This window comes from Dromiciops gliroides, chromosome 1 (genome assembly GCF_019393635.1).
Source record: "Dromiciops gliroides isolate mDroGli1 chromosome 1, mDroGli1.pri, whole genome shotgun sequence".
Taxonomy (NCBI): Eukaryota; Metazoa; Chordata; class Mammalia; order Microbiotheria; family Microbiotheriidae; genus Dromiciops; species Dromiciops gliroides.
Window position 1 is genome coordinate 212,482,319 of NC_057861.1, and position 17,829 is coordinate 212,500,147.

General features: G+C 34.6%; 1 pseudogene; it reads right to left on the bottom strand.

The window, feature by feature from the left end:
- Nucleotides 1-4,474: 4,474 nt before the first annotated feature.
- On the bottom strand, nucleotides 4,475-5,747 carry LOC122747213 (annotated as a pseudogene).
- Nucleotides 5,748-17,829: the final 12,082 nt, after the last annotated feature.

Genomic DNA, 17,829 nt, shown 5'->3' on the forward strand with positions numbered 1-17,829 from the left:
AAATAAAGAACATCTTTTTAATGATTAAAAATGGGATTTTTGACTGACACAAAGCCCCAGTCAGAACTGTAATCTATGCACTTCATTTAGTTATATTTCAGAATTGGCCCAGATATAGACTACCCAATTTAACTACAGTGCTTTAGAAATGAAACATCCACTAGTCACTTAAATCATGCTAATAGATTAACCTCTCAATACTAGAAAGGAGAATAACTAAGTAGCTTTTAAAAAAAGTCACAGTTTAACAAACTCTATTTGTCTGTTTGGAATTTTCATAATTTTGTCTTAACTCCACCACTTGGGGACTTTTTGAAGCAACTTCCCACAACATATACTTGATGCTTGAGCACTATAAAACTTAAAGTTCTATGAGACATTAAAAAATCAAATTTCAGAAGGAATCATTCAATACTTTTTCCCTTTATACTGAAGGACACAGTGGACCCAAATGCTTTTTTGTAGGGCACAGAGAGACTGCAGAAAACAAAGTAAATAATTACATGTTCGTGACTGACTGAATGAATCCAATTACTTCATCAAAAGACACATTGTGGGGCAGTAGGTGGTGCAGTGGATAGAGAACCGGCCCTGGAGTCAGGAGTACCTGAGTTCAAATCCGACCTCAGACACTTAACACTTACTAGCTGTGTGACCCTGGGCAAGTTATTTAACCCCAATTGCCTCACTAAAAAAAACAAAAACAAAAAAATAAAACAAAAAAAGACACATTGCACTGATAGTTTACACAACAGCAAGACTAACAAGATCCTAGCGGCACAGAGTACGTGTGTCCAAAATCAGAGATTGGCCCTTTCAATTTCCTTTTTGCAACCTGTTGTTTTTTACAAATAAATTCTTGGTATGGAATCACAGTATAAGAAAAACCAATGTGTTTGAATATCTAGAGAAAATGAAATTATTTTAAAGAAAGTCTCCAACTCCCTTTTAGACACCTTGAATTGACTGACCAACAGATATCTTAAACTCAATATGTCTAAAACAAAATTAATTATCTTTCCCCTTAAATCCTCCCCATCTCCTACCATCCTTGTCATTGTAGAGGGCAGTTTCTCAGTCCCTGAAGCTTTCAAACTGGGAATCATCCTGGGTTCTTCAATATCTTTCCCCCACCATATCCAATCTGTTGCCAAGGTCTATTAATTTCATCCTTGCAATATCTCTCAAATATGTCACCTTCTCTGATGGTTTCATCACTCTTATGAAGGTCCTTATCACCTCACACCTTGATTACTACAATAACTTGCAGGTGGCTCTGCCTATCTGAAATGTTTTTCCCCTCCAATCCATCTACCATTCAGCCACCAATGTGATTTTCTTAAAGTTCCGCTCTGTCTCGAACCCCATTCAACAAACTCTAGTGGCTCCCTATTAACTCCAGAATCAAATACAAAATCCTTTCCTAAAGCCTTTTCTAATCTAGCCCTCTCCTACCTTTATAGCCTTCTTACACTGTACTACTCCTCATCATATACATTTAGATTAAGTGACACTGGTTTCCCGACCATTCCAGAAACTAAGACATTCTATCTCTTGAGTGGGTGTTTTCACTATCTGTACCCCATGCCTGGAATGTTCTCCTTCCTTACCTCTGCACACTACTTTCCCTGGCTTTAAGGCCCAACTAAAATCATGTCTTTTACAGGAAGAATTTTCCAATCCCTCTTAATTCTAATGCCTTCCATTTCAACTATTTCCTATTTATTATATATCTCTTTTATGTACTTATCCTATATCTTTTCCTATTTGAAGAAAGGGATTGTCTTTTCCCTATTTTTGGATTACCAGAGTTTAGTAAAGTACCTGTCTTTTAGTAAGTACTAAAATCATGTTTATTGACTGACTGACTGACTGACTGACAAGATATTATCTACAAAGCGAGCTAGCATCAGTTTCACATAAACCCAGTGGCACAAACACCAAGCAAAGAGCTAATTTATTGTCACAACAGGAACATAGAACTAGCACTTGCTAAATATTAGAGATAATAAACACTTTTTTTTTTTTTAGTGAGGCAATTGGGGTTAAGTTACTTGCCCAGGGTCACACAGCTAGTAGGTGTTAAGTGTCTGAAGCCAGATTTGAACTCAGGTACTCCTGATTCCACGGCAGGTGCTCTATCCACTGCGCCACCTAGCTGCCCGATAATAAACACTTTTTAATCTGAAAATATTACTAATGATGTAAATAGATCTTTATAGCTATCTGTCAGGAAAGTCAAAGCTAACTATTTTTTTTTACAACTATACCTTGAATGTAGCTACCTCAATTTTTCCATAGAATGTGACTTTTGGTAGACATAGGTAACTATTTCTTCTTTCTCTGACATTTGTAATGGTTTTGGACTCTTTTTTCCTTCTTTCTTTATTCTTTTCTATTTGCAAATAAGAAGTGAGTATATGCTTCTGATAGTAGAAAGTACATTGGATTCCACTGACTTCAGCTCCTTCATTTTATAGATAAGGAACTTTCAGAGACTGTTAGTGACTTAACCATGGTCCAACAGGTTATACATGATAGAGTAAAAGTTTGAGCCCATGACTTCTGACTCAACATACATTTCTCTTTTTATGACACACATTCAAATAAATTGTGGCAAAATCAGGTTTGAAACTCATTTCTTCCAATTCCAAATACAATGAGGTTTACATCTAGCAATAGTGAAATACAAAGCAGTTATCTTCACAGAATTGTCTGTAAGCATGATTATGATTCAATTCAATTAAAAATATTATTAAGTACCTACTATGTGCTAGTGACTGTGCTCAATGATGATGACCTTATGGAGCTTACAATCTAATGGGGGAAGACAGCACACAAAAGGAAGCCAGAAATGTGGTGGGGGTACCAGGGCCCCCCAAGCTGGGGTATCTTGTTCCATGGAGTTGAAACCAAGCAGAATTGTAGATTTAATAAACTTAGCTGGAAGTCCAATTTCTGCCTTCCTTTTATAAAGGAATGCTTGGGAGGGGTTTAGGGCTTTGCTGTACAATCTTGAGAGGTGAGGAGGAATTGAATATCTAAGGCTTGAGTTAGCAGAGTGGTGATAAAATAAGTGATCTGTTTATCCTGGGAAGAAATTCTTGCTCCATAAAATTGAAACCAAGAAGAATTGCAGATGTCAAGTGGGGATTAAAATTATTTATAAACAAGATTATGATCAGCAAAAAGGAATGTCAAATACTATATTTAACTCTGTTTTGTGGCCTAGGTGTTTTTTCTTCTTCAGTATTAATCATTTAATCACTAAACATTTGTTAAGCACATACTATGCTGGTGTTGCACTGAGTACTAGAAATACAAAGAAAGGTAAGAGATAGTTCCTGTTCTCAAGGAACTTTCAATCTAACTTTGTACAGTTCTTCTTGAACAGGGAAGGGAAAACAAAGTTTAAAAAATAGCCTATTTGCTTCAAAGGATGAATGATATCCCTGTTATAATTTATAAAGTCTGACTTTTGGGCCCCTTTAATAGGGCCTGTATAAAAACTTAAAAAATTATAAATACCTACAAAGTAATATGCAGATAAGCTTAAAATAAAAGGGTTAATTAGAAATTACTCCACTCTACTATAAAACATTGCTAATGATATTAAAATGTGCTTATTTAACGCTTCTTTGTAGTTTTAATCATGATATTCAGATTACAAAACCACAAACCTCTTATATTTTTTTCTTCCTCTTTCTTGTGACTATCAGCTAAATCACCATCATAGATTATTATGCAGTAGGAATAATTAGTGTTAGAAATCAAGCCAAATGTCGTTATTACTTTACAAACAAAAACCAGAAGGGAAATATGAGTTATGGAGCAAGGATGGCCCATAAAATATTTTTACAATTAACTGTGCTCTGAAGAGAACTAAAGAAAAACAAACCATAAATAATTTGTCATGTGTGATAAAACATGAGCACATTTAAATCAAAATATATTTCATTGAGACTATGAACATTACTTAGTGAGTACTTATTGATCACTTGCTAAGGACTCTTTACTAGGCATGGTAATAGAAGCACAAGAAAGAGAAGGCATTTGCTACCTTCAAGGAGTCTGTTATCTTTTTTGAAATAATGAAATATATGTAAATGAAAAAATTTGACAAAAATTACAAAGGAGTGTATTTTTTTTAATTTTCCAAAGATTTATTGAAGTAGTAATAAATAGGTGGATCAGCCACTGGCTGGAAATAAAAAGCAATTTTATGGTATTCAAAAACACTTCTTCAGAAGGTATTGTAGCACAAGATATCACTGTAAACCAGATTTTGTTTTAAACTTTCTAAATCTTTTATAAGGGTGAGTTCACAAGAATTAAAGCCTTTTGCATCTTAACTATCCAAATCTATCTTATGCTCTTGGAAAACTGCAGAAAGGCACTTCAAAGTGGTTTATTTAAAAACAGAATTCTCTCCTCTTCTTAATAGTATTATTTTACTGTAGTCAGTATGCATTTTTCATTCCAGATCATCATGGGGTTGAGAAATTTCATTGATGACCTGTCCATTTCTAATTTCAACAAAAGAGTGTGAGTCAAGTTTGGTTTTCATCAGACTCAGGGAAGAAAAATTTGAAAGAGGCAGAGCAATTTTGCTCTCCTCTCCCTCCAGTAGTTTCCTGTAGGTAGGAGTCTCAATGCCATGTCCACAGGAAGGTGATGATGAACCATTTCTTTCCTGTTCTGAATTTTATCCTGCAGGTGATGGCTAGTGTCTTGGTAGATGGCAGCTTCAAAAGCAAAGTTCTCTTCTATTTCACTTATCAGGAAAACTGAAGAACAACAACAAAATCAACAAAAAAAATAGCCTGTCTTAGGGCATCATTATTCCTATTAGTTGTTTCAGAGATATTAGCAAATTTAAGCTTTGCACCAATTCCTTAGCCTCCTTAAGGTTCTTTGCAGCCATGTTTTCATACTGCTGACTGTCATCACACATTGCTGCAGTGAGATCGGGCTTTATAATATCCACATTGATATGAATGTGTTAGTCTTGAATCTGGGCCTATAATTCTTAGATTTCCTCACTATTAAGTTTTTCAAGAAAGCAAGTCTTCTTGCAGGGATTCAACTTTATCTTCCAGGTGTAGAAGTGCTAAGGAAGCATTAACATATTGTCTGAAAAATTGCAAGGTACTCTCAGCTTCCCCTCTCTTTAGTATCTGCTCTTGTAGCTTCTTGAGGAGCTGCAAGATGTCCATGGCCAGGTTGTCCTGTTCCACCTCCACCTGGGCTTTGTCTTTGATGAGCTGGTCCATAGGCCCACTTAGGTCTCGCATCTCTTCTTATACAGGTCTCCCAGGCAGGTCTTGTTGGGCAAGCAAGATCTTGTTCCAATCTTCCAGAAAGCTAACCTAGTCAATTTATAGGAGGCAAAGTGGTCATTCAGCTCTTGCAGTCCCACCTTCTCGTGGCATGAGTGTTCTTGAATTCTAGAGGCCAGGGAGAAGAGCAATGAATGCAAGGGCCTACTCACCCCTGGGGACTGGGATGCTGTTTGGCCGCCTCACCACCCGGAGCTTGGCTTATTTGCTGCAGGAGGAGTATAGGCTGCTAGTTGTGCTCCAGCAGATGGCATTGCCCAAGCTATAGAAAGTCTTCCACGTGACATAGCTGCATCTGGAGCTGGGCCACCCACCCCAACTGATGCTGCGGAACATCCAGAGGTAGAAGCAGTAGGAGACGACCTGATGGATATTATTGTTGCTTCTTGAAGAGGTCCATGATGTCATGACTTGCACTGAATTCAATTTAAGTGGGGGTGGGCTGTGCAAGGTCAGCCACTTCATTCTCTTCTCCAGAGGCATCTGGATCAAGTGGCAAACTGTATATTAGGATGACTGGAGATGGTCCTAGATGTTTAAGACAATTCGGGTTAAGTGATGTGCCCAGGATCACACACCTAGTAAGTGTCTGAGGGCAATTTTGAACTCAGATCCTCCCAATGTCAAGGCAAGTAGCTCTTTCCACAGCAGTACCTGTACCAGCTGTAAACGTAACTAGAAAGCTGCTGAGGCTAGTGGCTATTGCCCTATGTATGGAGCGTGATCGACAAGGAGAGGGGCAGTGGTGATGATGCTGGCTACAACTAGGAGTCAAGACCTGAGCAAATGGAGCAGTAGGAACCAAAGAAAAGTATTTGTCCAAAAAGAAAGTGAAAATGAAGAAAATTTCTGATTGACCCTGCTCTTCATTTACTCTAAATAATCAATTTGGGCAAAGAATCCATGAGTCACCCAAAGCCTATGTCACTATGGGTTGCTCTCAAATTTAATCTAATATCCTAAATTTCAATCAGGTAAAAACTTCTTCTACTAGTCTAAACATACATATACCTCTGTAAATATTCAGAATGTTTTATCAAAATTCATCCAGCTCATCAAAAAATTAACACTATTTCTCATAAGTACCCTGTGATTCTCTTTTCAATTGACCCACAAACAGACTTATAATCACAAACTTTGATATTTTCATCTAAATATGGGTAGTTGCCTAAAGTGTGGCACTCATTATGTCTTTTCTCTAGAATTCTTAATATTTGGTTGAAACCTGTGGACCAGGAGAGTCTGTTTGTCCATTTTCTCTTCTCTTGCTACATGATAATCCTACTTTCTTTTTCAGTCATGAGTTAACTCTTCATTGGCAACGCTTTATAGTGGTTGCCAGATGATACAACAGATTTGAGCACTGGGCTTAGAATCAGGAAGACCTGATTTCTAAATCCAGCCTTAGGCACTTAGTTATGTAACCCTGGGCAAGTTACAACATTTTTTTCCCCTCTATTTTGTAGACTATTAAATAGAGATAATATTAGCACCTATGTTCTTTGAAGAAGAATTTCTAATAAGATGATAATGAGGTCCCCTAGTTGCTTGTATTAAAATATAAAATTTTGATTTCATCAAGCCTTAGATAATATAAAAATAATGTCTAAAATGATCTCCACAATCCCTCAAATATTTGGTTTATTTACATAGGAAAATGAATTGGATAAAAAAGCTTATTGTCCAGACTATCTTATACAGATAGATGGAAACTCATAAAACTGGCTCCTTAATACTTATAGCTTGGAAAAATTCTGTGATTGGCCATTGTGCTAGAGCCAGAATCTAATGAAGAGGAAAGTAAGCTCAAAGCACTTTGGAAATTGGTCAGTACTTTGAATGACCACAAGCTTCTCCCTGGGAAAAATTTTCAAAGGACTCATTTCTTCATCATCAGGATTCATTTCATCATGTTGAGTTGGTGTGAGTCATGTAATAATAACAAAATCTCTGAATGTCTGAAGTCAAGTCAACCAATTGACAATAAGAGGTACATGTTAGACAAATACAAGTTGGGTGAAAGGAAGGAAGGAAGGAAGGAAGGAAGGAAGGAAGGAAGGAAGGAAGGAAGGAATGAAGGAAGGGAAGGAAAGAAGGAAAGGAGGGAGGCAGGGGGGTGCAAAAGGAAGGAAGTATTTATTAAGCAGCTACTTGAAGTGTTAATTATGAAATAAGGAAGATCTTCCCTGTTCATGAGAATATAAAACTTTTGTTTTTTGGAATCAATCAGGATGATTGATAGGTTTGTTTTCTTCCTTGAAAGCCTGGCCCACTTCCTTGGAACCAAAGAGAAGTTTTGCAGAAGCTCCAGAAACAGATTACTGTGTTCTGGTCAAAGGAGGATTTTCTTCCTATCTCACAGGCTGCCCTTGAGGAAGGAAGAAAACATCTCTGCTGGTCAAACAAGCAGTTGACTTATTGTCTTCTTTGTTTAAAACTGTACATAATTGCCCAACTGTATGCCAATAAATTTGACAATCTAAATTAAATGGATAAATATTTACAAAAATACAAATTGTCCAGGTTAACTGAAGAGAAAAATAAAATCCATAAATAAGCCCATATTAGAAAAAAGAAATTGAACAAGCCATTAATGAACTCCCTAAGAAAAAATCCCCAGAGCCAGATTGGATTATAGGTGAATTCTACCAAACATATAAAGAACAATTAATTCCAATATTATGCAAATTATTTGGAAAAATAGGTGAAGAAGGAATTCTACCAAATTAGTTTCATGACACAAATATGGTGGTGATACCAAAACGAGGCAGAGCAAAAACAGAGAAAGAAAATTATAGACCAATTTCCCTAATGAATATTCATGCTAATATCTTAAACAAGATATTAGCAAGAATATTACAGCAAGTGATCACCAGAACAATACATTATGACCAGGTGGGATTTATACCAGGAATGCAGGGCTCGTTCAACATTAGGAAATCTATCAACATAATCAACCACATCAATAAGAAAACTAACCAAAATCATATGATTATCTCAAGAGATGGTGAGAAAGCTTTTGACAAAATACTGCACCCATTCCTAACGCAAAGACTAGAGAGCTTAGGAATAGGTGGAGCTTTCCTTAAAATAGTAAACAGTATCTACCTAAAACCATCAGCAAGCATTATATGTAATGGAGATAAGTTAGAAGCCTTCCCAATAACATCAAGGATGAAACAGGGATGTCCATTATCACCTCTATTATTAAATATTGTACTAGAAATGTTAGCATTAGCAATCAGAGAAGAAAAAGGAATTAAAGGAATTAGAATAGGCAAGGAGGAAACAAAACTATCACTCTTTCCAGATGATATGATGTTATACTTAGAGAATCCTAGAGAATCAACTCAAAAATTACTTGAAACAATGAACAACTTTAGCAAAGTAGCAGGATACAAAATAAATCCACATAAATCATCAGCATTTCTATACATGACCAACAAGGTCCAGCAGAAAGAGATAGAAAGAGAAATTCCATTTAAAGTAACGGTAGATAATATAAAATACTTAGGAATCAACTTGCCAAGACAAACCCAGGAAATCTATGAACACAATTAGCAAACACTTTTCACACAAATCAAATCAGATCTAAATAACTGGAAAGATATCAATTGCTCATGGATAGGCAGAGCTAATATAGTAAAAATGACAATTCTACCTAAATCAATTTACCTATTCAGCACCATACCAATCAGACTACCTAAAAATTATTTTATAGAACTAGAAAAAATAATAACAAAATTCATCTGAAAAAACATAAAGTCAAGAATATCAAGGGAAATAATGAAAAACAAATGCACAGAAAGGTGGGTTAGCTGTACCAAATCTGGAGCTTTAATATAAAGTGGGAGTCATCAAAACTACCTGGTACTGGCTAAGAAATAGAGTGGAGGATCAATGGAATAGGCTAGGCACAGGAGACACAGTAGTAAATGACTTTAGTAATGTACTGTTTGATAAACCCAAAGACTCCAGCTTCTGGGATAGGAACTCAATATTTGACAAAAACTGCTGGGAAAACTGGAAGATAGTATGGCAGAAATTAGGCATAGACCAACATCTTACACCTTATACTAAAATAAGGTCAAAATGGATACATGATTTAGACATAAGAGGTGATACCATAGGTAAATTAGGAGAGGAAGGAATAGTCTACCTTTCAGATCTTTGGAAAGGAGAACAGTTTATGACCAAACAAGAGATAGAGAATATTATGAATTGCAAAATGGATGATTTTGATTACATTAAATTAAAAAGTTGTTGTACAAACAGAAGCAATGCATCCAAAATAAGAAGGGCTGCAGAAAGCTGGGAAACATTTTTTATGGCCAGTACTTCTGATAAAGGTCTCATTTCTAAAATATATAGGGGACTAAATCAAATTTATATGAATCCAAGTCATTGCCCAAATGATAAATGGTCAAAGGATATGAACAAGCAGTTTTCTGATGAAGAAATCAAACCTATCTATTCCCATATGAAAAAATGCTCTAAATCACTATTGATTAGAGAAATGCAAATTAAAACAGCTCTGAGATACCAGCTGACACCTATCAGATTGGCTTAATATGATAAAAAAGGAAAATAATGAATGTTGGAGAAGCTGTGGGAAAATCGGAACACTAATGCATTGTTGGTGGAGCTGTGAACTGATCCAACCATTCTGGAGAGCAATTTGGAATTATGCCCAAAGGGTGATAAAGCTGTGCATACCCTTTGACCCAGAAATATCACTTTTGGGTCTTTTCCCTAAAGAGATCATAAAAAAGGGAAAAGGGCCCACATGTACAAAAATATTTATAGCTACTCTTTTTGTGGTGGAAAGGAATTGGAAATTGAGGGGTTGCCCATCAATTGTGGAATGGCTGAACAAGTTGTGGTATATGAATGTAATGGAATTCTATTTTGCTATAAGAAACAGTGAGCAGGAAGAGTTCAGAGAAACCTGGAGGGACTTGCATGAACTGATGATGAGTGAGATGAGCAGAACCAGAAGAACATTGTACATAGTATCAACATTGTGTGTTGATCTACTTTGATGGACTAGATTCTTCTCACCAATGCAAGGGCCCAGAAGAGTTCCAGGGGACCCATGATGGAAGAGGATCTCCAAATCCAGAAAAAAAAGAACTGTGGAGTAGAGATGCTGATTGAACCATACTATTTCTTTTGCTTTTGGTGCTGTTGTTTTTCTATTTTGAGCTTTTTCCTCGTTTCTCTGATTCTTCTCTTATAACATGAGTAATGCAGAAATATGTTCAGTGTTATTATATATATAAATATATATATATACACATACATACATATATATATATATGTATGTATATGTATATATATATATATATATAACCTATATCAGATTACCTGCTGTCTAGGGGAGGGGGGAGGGAGGCGAGGGAGGGATAAAAATCTGAAATTGGAAAGCTTGTATAAACAAATGTTGAGAGCTACTTTTACATGTAACTGGAAAAAATAAAATACTTTTATCAGAAAAAAAAAAACCTGTATATGTCTTCACTGGGAAAATGGTCTTTGGAATCTCACCCATGGAGAGGATGCTCTGCCCAGGATTTTTCCCCGTCAGGACTCTGGAAGCTGTGAACCAGGATTCTCCAGCTAGAAATCCAGATATCGGTGCTTTCCTGATTTGGCAATGTATGTCTTTATTACTGTAGTTGTGATTGGAATTGTTATTGTGTCTTCGTTTCTCTATTTCTATGCTCCTGAATCCTATTGTCCTTGTGTAACTTGCTATACTATAATTACTAAAGTTCTTGTAACTCTAGAAGTGTGAGTGTGCTTATTATACCTCACAAATTCTGAAACCTTTACAATACACTACTGCGTGCCAGAAGATAGATAGATAGATAGATAGATAGATAGATAGATAGATAGATAGATAGATAGATAGATAGATAGATAACCTATTTCAAATTGTTTACTATCTTAGGAAGTGTGAGGAATAAGAGGGAAGAAGAAAATTTGGAACTTTTTGTAATGAATTTAAATTATCTTTACATGTAATTAGAAAAAATAAAATACTATTCAATACATTTCTATTTATACATTCATTAATTCAAGAAATTTGCATTCTTGTGTATATCATCTCACCCATATGACACAAATTAATTTAAATGTTTGCTTTCTTTCATGATGGAACTGACAGCATTATAAGCACACATAAAATAAAGAATTTAATACTGCATTCACAGAATCTTTTACAGATAGATCTATTTTCTTTTTTGAGATTGAATTAAGATCTATGTGTGATTTTCCTATAGTTTGAATATTTGACATGTTTAAATATCTATTTCTTTATGTTCTCAGTTTTGTTAGCTTATAAGTATGTGTAATATGTTCTGATTATTCCGTTTTATTTCTTCTGGTTTCATGATGATTTCACATTGCTCATTTGCTATCTTATTGATTTTATTTCTTTCTCCAGTAACTTTCCACTGTGCTACCTAGTGGTCCTAAAAAAAATGGAAAGAAAGAAAATAGAGGAGAAAGAAACAACTGGATAAACCTAAAATGAGCACAAAACTAGAAATGTCATATATTAGAGGGGAAATCAATTTGAAAAAAGAAGCCTAGAAATAATAAAAATAAAAACTTATTCTCATTTTTACAGATAAGGAAACTGAGGCAAACAGGATTAAGCAACTTGCCAGGGTCATATAGCTTATAAGTATCTGAGACCAGACTTGAACTCAGTTCTTCCTGACTCCATACGTAGCACTCTATCTACTATATTACCTTGCTGACTTGGAGAGTGATAAGCTAGAGGGGGTGTAACAGAATGGCAGAAAACCATACCATCTGAGAATCAGTTATAGGACTTTGGGTGATTAATGTTAGAGAAAAAAAAGACTTGATGTTAAGCACTGGGAATGGGAAGCAAGTTAGTTGTCATCTTTAAGATTAAAAATCCTGAAGAAATGCCTACTAAATGATTAATGATATACCCCTGAAAAATCCTGAAGAATTTAAATTTTAAATATTAGACATCATTTTGGGGGAGCAAGGGGGCAAATTAGGACCAATGGAAAATAAGAGATACTGATTTGGCTTTAATGTAATGATAGGGATGGTGACAATGACAATATCAATGATAGTGATAACTAATATCTATCTCAGCCCAAAATTGAATAGGCTTTCTCAAGGATAATTGCCCATCTCTTCCTGGATATATAGTCAAACACTCTATTTTTCTGAGATTTGTATACAGGATTCAGACTTCACATAGAGATTTTACTAGATGATCTTCTTTAACCCATAACTCATGATTTTAGTATTCTACAGATTTAAAGTAGATAGCTATTAAATTGTTACAGTGATTATAACAGGAGAGACAGGCCTTGTAGATGGACCTGCTGCCTAGGAAAATAAAAAGACATTCACTTGGACAGCTTGAGGTCTCTCTGAGGGTGCTAGATGCACAAAACCTCAGAGAAGGGAATACTACTACAATAACAAATACAACAAAGAAGAAAGTGTATGAAGAGTAAGGAGAGGTCAGGGAAATATTTTTTCAGCATTTTCACAATTTTTTTCTTAGAGCAAATAATAGATTTAAATTATGGAAGTAATGAGGAAAATTTAGATTGGTTGAGTTTCCCTAAAGGGTAGAGTTAACAAGGTCTATCTAGGGAGAGTTAACAAGGAAAAGGAAGACATTTGTGTATAGTGAGATTAGGTATACCTAGTTAATGATAAATGAGATGCCTCTGCAGATGAATTATAATAGGGAAAGGGAAACTAATTAGCTGAAGATTGATTACTATATCACTAAAGCATATACTGTGGCACTGTTTTCCCATGCTAATGTTCCTTTAAAAAACATAAAAAATTTATATTAAAATACAATCTTATAAAATAATAAAGACAAATTGGCTTTGGACAAGTATGCAAGCTGCCAGCATAAATGCTGCTCTTTGAAATTTAGTAGATTAAGATGTTTTTGGAGGAATTAAAATTTTTTGGAGAACAAAAATTAATAAATTAAATACAATAGTAAAATAGTACATTGATTTTATTAATTTTAATTATAAATAGTACATTTGATTTTAAGTTATTAAAAGAAATTAAAACAATCATAGAAAAACAACAGTAAAAATGTCATACCACCATAATAATAATATCCCAAATAGCTACCATTTACTCATACAATGTAAGAAATACATTTTAGGGACAGTGATGGGTGGCACAGTGGATAGAGCACCGGCCCTGGAGTCAGGAGGACCTGAGTTCAAATCCAGCTTCAGACACTTGACACTGGCTGTGTGACCCTGGGCAAGTCACTTAACCCTCATTGCCCCACCAAAAAAAAATAGGTTTTAATTGATGTTGGCATAATTAATATTCAGAACCTATAAACTATTCAAAAAAAGGCTTTCAAATTATAAAGACTGAGAAGTTAAAATAAAAATTTAAATGTGAGAACATGATGAAGTAAATATTATTCCCATTATACCATTTTCCACAATTGTCCTGATGTCTTTTTTTTGTTTTTATTTTTACTTTTTAATAGCATTTTATTTTATTCCAATTGCATGTAAAAATAGTTTTCAACATTCATTTTTGTATGATTTTGAGTTCCACATTTTTCTTCCTCTCTCCCTTCCTTCTCTATTCCTGAAGCCAGTAAGCAATATGATATAGGTTATACACAATGATGATGTTAAACATATTTCTACATTAGTCATGTGTTGAAGAAAGAATAAAAAAAGGGAAAAAAAAACCCAAATTAGAAACAACAACAAAAGTGAAAAGAGTATATTTCAATCTGTATTCAGACTCCATAATTCTTTTTCTGGACGTTGAGAACATTTTCCATCATGAGTCTTTTGGCATTGTCTTAGATCATTCTATTGCTGAGAAGAGCTAAGTCTATCACAGCTGATCATCACACAGTGTTGCTGTTACTGTGTACAATGTTCTCTTATTTCTGCTCATTTCACTCAGCTTCAATTCATGTAAGTCTTTCTAGGTTTTTCTGAAATCTTCCTGCTCATTGTCATCATTTCTTACAGCACAGTAATATTCCATTATATTCATATACCACAACTTGTTTAGCCATTCCCCAGTTAATGGGCACCCCCTCAATTTCCAATTCTGTTCCCACAAAAAGAGCTGTTATAAATTTTTTGTACAAGTGGGTTCTTTTCTTTGTTTTTACGAACTCTTTGGAATATAAACCTTGTAGTGCCATTGCTGGGTGGTCAAAGTTATGCAGGGCTTATTAGTCTTTTTGGCATGGTTCCAAATTTTTCTCCAGAATGTTTGAATCAGTTCACAACTCCACCAACAGAGCATTATTGTTCCAATTTTCCCAAATCTCCAATATTTATAATTTTCCTTTTTTGCCAAATGAGCCAATTGGATAGGTGTGGCATGGTATCTCTGAGGTCACATTGAACTAATGACAAGATACCCTGAACATAATGCTATGAAGGAGAAATTGTGATTATGTTAAGTCAAGAGTCTTCCTGGCATTCTATAATCAAAGTTCAATAAATAGAGTATATTTAAAGCAGTTAACCAACATTAACACATTCTTTCAGGTAAATAAAGTGGACCATGATAGAAATTATACTAACAAACACTAGTACAATGTTAATAAAACTTAGAGTTCAAGGCCTTGTTAGCTATGGAAAAATGAACAATTCCTGGTCAAAAAGGAGGAAACAATTGATATACATGAATATGATAAACAGGTTAAAACTTGCAGAAATACTATTAAAATAAGTAGATATGGGACAACTAGGTGGTGCAGTGGATAAAGCACCGGCCCTGGATTCAGGAGTACCTGAGTTCAAATCCGGCCTCAGACACTTAACACTTACTAGCTGTGTGACCCTGGACAAGTCACTTAACCCCAATTGCCTTACCAAAAAACAAAAAAACAAAAAACAAAAAAAAAATAAGTAGATATGACTTTATTCGGAAGAGTAAAGGCTTGCAATAGGTACCTGACATTGGATTTGTTAAAAGTAATCAAAAGTAGGGGAAGCTAGGTGGCACAGTGGATAAAGCACCGGCCCTGGATTCAGGAGGACCTGAGTTTGAATCCAGACACAAGATATGTGACACTTACTAACTGTGTGACCCTGGGCAAATCACTTAACCCTCATTGCCCTGCAAAAGCAAGAAAGCAAGAAAGCAAGAAAGCAAGAAAACAAGAAAACAAGCAAGCAAGCAAGCAAGAAAGAAAGAAAGAAGGAAAGTAACCAAAAGTAGTTTGCCTTTGGAAAGACTCTTATCAAATAACCAAATACAAGGATGGAATTAAGATGGTTTTTTTAAGGAAACTATTTATATGGATTGAAATAACAATATATTAAAGAAAGAATAATTAAGCAAATGAATAAATCATTTTTCATGAATATATTTTTTACTTATTTTCTGCAACAAAGAAAATGTAAGAGAGAAATGAGCAAGCTTTTACTTTAGGTTACCTATTATTTATCATAGAAATCATCATTAAATTTCCTGTCTGCTTTGGCCACATGCTTTGTACTTTAGTATTTTATACTAAATTCTTTCACCTACATTTTCTAGCAACTGATAAAGAAAAAATGCATCTTTTATTTTTGCATGTGAGTTGAAGTGAATTTATAATAGACTGACTGACATAAAAGGAATCATCCTTTTTGAAAAAAATTTCTAATTGAATTGTGTTTCAGAATGAGGCATAATTAGCAGCACTGAAATGATTACAACATCATGAATCTTGACACATATTATTTATTAGAATCTCTGACTAAAAATGCTCTGACCTCTGTAACTGACTAAATGTAAATATTCACATTGAAAATATCACTGCTTGTATTGGAACTGTTTAAAACAGGATCAAATAAGCTTTTCAATCAGTTTCTAAAATGCTGTCCTGAGCAGTATCTTTATTATATTTAATTTCCCATCACATATACACATAAAGAACTTCATTTTGCATGTCATCTCAAGTGACTCTTCCACCCACACTTCATTACTTTTGTCATACAGTGTCATTTTTATGGTTTTCCTTAAAGTTATAATGATGCTTTAACTACAATGGGAAAATACGAATCCCTGCTTCTCATAATTATGCTTGAATTTCAAATTACATTTTATTATCCATAATAGTTTAATTAGCATTATTGATGGTATATTAATTAGCATTGCACACAACCTCATATACAATTCAATTCAGCAAACAATTATGAAATACCTCTTATATGCAAAATATTATACTAGGTCTGGTATACAAAGATAGCTTTGACATACTCTAAAAGAATTTACAATCTAATGATTGAGAAGATATAAAAGAAAAGTTATTTTATGCAAAGGGAGACCTAAACAAGGTGTTGCTAGAAATTTAACTATGGAAATTAAGAATTCATACATGGAAAGTTAAAGAAAGTCTTCATGAAAGAGGTGGCATTTGAGTTGGTCCTTGAAGGGAAGGAAAATATATTAACAGGCAGAATTTTGTTTTGTTTATTTATTTGTTCAGAGAAAGGAGAGGGTGACGGATTAAGGGATAGGAAGTAATGAGTAGCCAATCTCCTTTGTCTGGAACACAGATTATGTGAAGCTGGATAGTACAGCTAAGGCTGGATAGGTAGATTAGAACTGATTTAAGGAAAGCCTTGAATACCATGCCAAGGAGATCATATTGGAGTCAGTAGTCACTGATGATAGCTCTATTTTCAGACATTGAAGGAGGTTTATATGCATAAATATATGTACATTCATTTACTGATGCAGATACAATTCGCTTCACACGCAGAATCCTAAACTAGACCCTATGGATGTATTTATGATCCACACACATATAGACTGAATGATGATATCTATTTACATAGTTATCTAATATTTATATATTTTAAATCTTTCTTTAAAAGAAGAGAAATAATAATTTTTAAGCTATATTAGTCTCATTTATCGCCATGATACCTTTAATGTTATAAAATGTTACAGCAACATTACTGTCTCCTGCAGACTTGTATCAGCCTTTAGCTACTCAGGCACATTATTAGATTGTCAGCATAATTCAGATAATTTATATAGAATGAGCCAACCCACTGGCTCCAAGTCTTTGTAAATGTACTTGCTTGATGTAATAGTTTTAAACTTACTCGTTCATGGTTTTTTTGGGGGGGAGGGGGTTGGTATGCATACTCTACTTGCAGAATGATGTTGATTTCTCCTGTCAACAGTACTCTTAAACTTGGTGGTTTTACTCTGTAATGCCCAACTCTTCATCATAGACTGATTTCTAAAATATTAGTGAGCAAAATATGAAAGAAATTATGAGGCACAACTACAAAGATTTTTTAAAAATTAATGTTCCTATTGACTACTGTTATATAAAGAGGCTTTAAAAAATAGCCTTCATGTTTGAGTAGAAAACATCTAATTTTATAACTTAAATAATGTAAAAGATGCAGCTTGATTTAGAAGATAGGAGGCTGGTTTTGGAGACAGCAAAAATTTGATTCGAGTC